General features: G+C 35.3%; 1 pseudogene; it reads left to right on the top strand.

The window, feature by feature from the left end:
- The first annotated feature begins 1,573 nt into the window (after positions 1-1,573).
- LOC123721386 lies at positions 1,574-2,399 on the top strand (annotated as a pseudogene).
- The last annotated feature ends 1,089 nt before the right edge of the window (positions 2,400-3,488 follow it).

The following is a 3,488-nucleotide window of genomic DNA, read 5'->3' as shown; positions in this document are numbered from 1 at the left end:
TCATCTATATTTCTCTAGTCATCATCAATAAATGCAATGTCTGTTTTTAAAGCAATTAAAGCTTTTGTAATAGATATTTTCAATTTCAGAAACCGACCTAACATGGCAGAAATGCTACTCCAGCGCGTTTTCCCATCTAAAAGCAGGGAGTACTCCTGTCCAAATCAGCTCTGACATGTTTTTGAAGGACGTCATCGTTTTTTGTCGATTTTTTGAAGATTTTTACCACTTTTCGTACTTTTGATACCAGATCGTTGTATCTAAAATATGGTGAACTGAAAGACCCCATAAACGAGGATTCATTATTAAGTTCAACACCATCCTCGTCATTGTCTGTAGAATTTGTGTCGTCGTTAAATTCTACAGTTCGCAGTCTTTGAGCCAATACTGATGAAGGTAAACTTTCATCCTCGTCAAGTTCGGCAAGCTGAGCGACGTTTTCCTCGAAGCCGGTGGGACATTGTGTTTGTACATTACATCCACAATTGCCAGCTGAACGGCATGAGCGATGCATAGCTGATGGTATGACTTAAGGGACTTCCCTAATGCAACCACCCCCATATTCGTCCAACTTGGCCTAAATCAATTTTTACTCGGGCGAGGTGTGTGAATCACGCGCTGCGCTCGCCATTACCGCGGCCCAGCGCCGCCGCAGTGTGCTTGATAATAGATTAGTCAGAGAAAAATTATTAGAAACCAACTTCGATCATCTCTTAAATATTGATTGCCCAATTAAATTATACGACGAGCTATCAACCTTATTTAAAGACATATACAACCAATGTTATAAAGAAAAAAATATTAATGGAAACAGGGACTTCAGAAATGAAAAGTATTGGTTAAGCAACAGCTTAAAAAATATGGTTATCGAAAAAGATAGATTATTCAGAATATGGTGTAGCGATCCAAAGAATATGGTGAAAAGACTAACGTATACTAGGTACAGAAACAAATGTCAAAAGTTAATCTTTAAATGTAACGTAGAACATGATAAAAAAACCATTTTAGATTGCAATAATAATATTAAAAAAGTTTGGGATAAAATTAATGAGTTACTGGGTAAAAATAAGCAGTCTTTGGATAATCTAATCTTAAGTAATATAACTAAACAAGGCGGCACGCAGGCAGTCTGTAATGAATTTGTTGATACATTCTCAAAGGAAATTGATCAAATAAGGCATTATTGTAGTGAAAAATGGCTGGAAAGGAAGACTTATGTTAAATTGTCTAATGTGTGTATGAGATGGCAACCGGTTAATGGCAAGGATGTAAAACTAATAATTGATAAAATGAATAAAAATAAATCACCGGGCAGTGATCTTATACGCATGTCTGATTTAAAAATAATCATTGATAAGATTAGCCCTGTTTTATCTAAGCTGATAAATCTATCTGTAAAACATCATAAATTTCCACAAAAATTAAAGGAAGCAATCATTCGTCCAGTCTATAAGAGAGGCGATCGTAAAGTCATTTCAAATTATAGACCGATAGCTATACTATCAAGTGTTGATAAAATTATGGAAAAATGCGTTGTCAATCAAATAGGAACGTTTTTATAAAAGAATAATATAATAACGGAATGTCAACATGGCTTTCAGAAAAATAAAAGCACTAACACCTTACTATCAAATTTTACAGACGAAATTAATGCACATTTGGAAAATAAAAAAATTATTGTAGCTATTTTTTATGATTTTAGAAAGGCTTTTGAAACTCTTCAAACTGAGACCCTCTTGAATGGAATGGCGGAGTGCGGCCTGGGGCAGCCGCTGAACCCTTGGTTCAGCGACTATCTCAGGGCGCGCTCTTATCGTGTGAAAGTCGGCGACACGTTCAGCGAGGAAAAACAGGTAAACTGCGGCGTCGCCCAGGGTTCTGGCTGTGGGCCCGTGTGCTACCTGATGCACGTAAATAGCCTCTGTGGAGTATTACGGCACTGCTCCGCCCACATGTTTGCATGATCTTTGTACTCTGAGCGCTAGCACTGACCTCGCGGAAATGTGTCGCCGGGTTCAAGAGGATGTGGATGCGGTAGTTAAATGGTCACATGATAACGGCATCTTATTAAACGCTGACAAAACAAAAATGATAATTATTCACTCCCCGTATTTATGTACTATTGATAATCCACCTCCTCTGATTGCACACAGCTTTGATTGCTTCCATAATAACAAAATCAACTGCACTTGTAATCCTATCGAAAAAGTTAATTGTGTAAATTACCTGGGAGTAAAAATAGATACCTCTTTTTCTTGGGATTCCCACATAGAATACGTCTGTAGAAAATTAAGAATACTACTAGAAAAGTTTTATCACTTAAGTTTTAAAGTCCCATTGCCAATACTAAAATGTTTATATTTTGCACTAGTGGATTCCATAATAAGTTACGCTCTTGATTGCTATGGATTAACATTTAAAACATACATAGATAAAATAGAATCATTGCAAATAAGATTTTTAAAATTACTCGTAAATAAAAAGACAAAGAATCAATGTAAAGGAGATTACTCTAAACTATATAAAATATGTAAAATTTTACCGGCTAGCCTGAAACATAAATATCTTCTACTTGTAAATAACCATAGTAAACAGGATCGATTCGCTAATTTGGTGCAACATAAAACGGGCACAAGGTCTATGTCCAAAGGTAAATTTGAAATACCCATGGTACAAAATTACTATGGAGATAGAATGTTAAAAAAACGAGTTCCATATTTACTGAACAGTTTACCTGAGGACATAAGACGTGAGCCTAAACTTGGTAAATTTAAACAATTATTGAAAAAACACTTGTTAAATTCATTGTAACCATCTAATTAATGTAAAGCGAGTGACCTGCAGTCAAACTGCGTAAGCAGTTTTGCGGGGCATGTAATATTTGAAAGTATAACTGTGTAAGTGTAAATTTTCCAAAATAAATAAATAATAAATAAAAATAATAATTGTACGCATGAGGCTGCAATCAAGGACCTGTAAATTCGTATGAGACCTAGATTTCGAAAACTGCTATCCCTTGCAAAATTTGGTGAATGTAAAATGAGCCCTATATAAGTTCTATTTTTATTAGATGTCCATTCATCGAATGATATCGCACAATTGATAGGAACGTAGCAACGAAGCTACGTTTTACATAATAGTTAATAATTTATCAAAGCGTATTTTTATTACATTTACTTATTATTGCGTTCGAAGTGGCTTAAACTTAATAAATTACAAAAACAAAAGTTTTAAAAAAACCCGATAAACCCGAGTTTTAATAATCAGACCCGGGTTTTTTTGTAATCCTCAGAACCGGGAAAAACCGGGTTTTTTCGGTCCGGGTATACCCGGTCTCGATGCCCTAGATATCCGTCGATGTGATAAGTCGTCTAGTGGAAAGACAGTCGTCTAGTAGAATTGACCGTTAGAAATGTTGAAAATGGAATAAAAGTATTCACTATGCAATGAATTGGAGTTTTTCTTGACAGTTACTTTCGCATTTATAA

The sequence above is a fragment of the Papilio machaon genome, chromosome 1 (genome assembly GCF_912999745.1).
Source record: "Papilio machaon chromosome 1, ilPapMach1.1, whole genome shotgun sequence".
Classification (NCBI taxonomy): domain Eukaryota; kingdom Metazoa; phylum Arthropoda; class Insecta; order Lepidoptera; family Papilionidae; genus Papilio; species Papilio machaon.
This window is presented reverse-complemented; position numbering and strand designations above follow the sequence as displayed.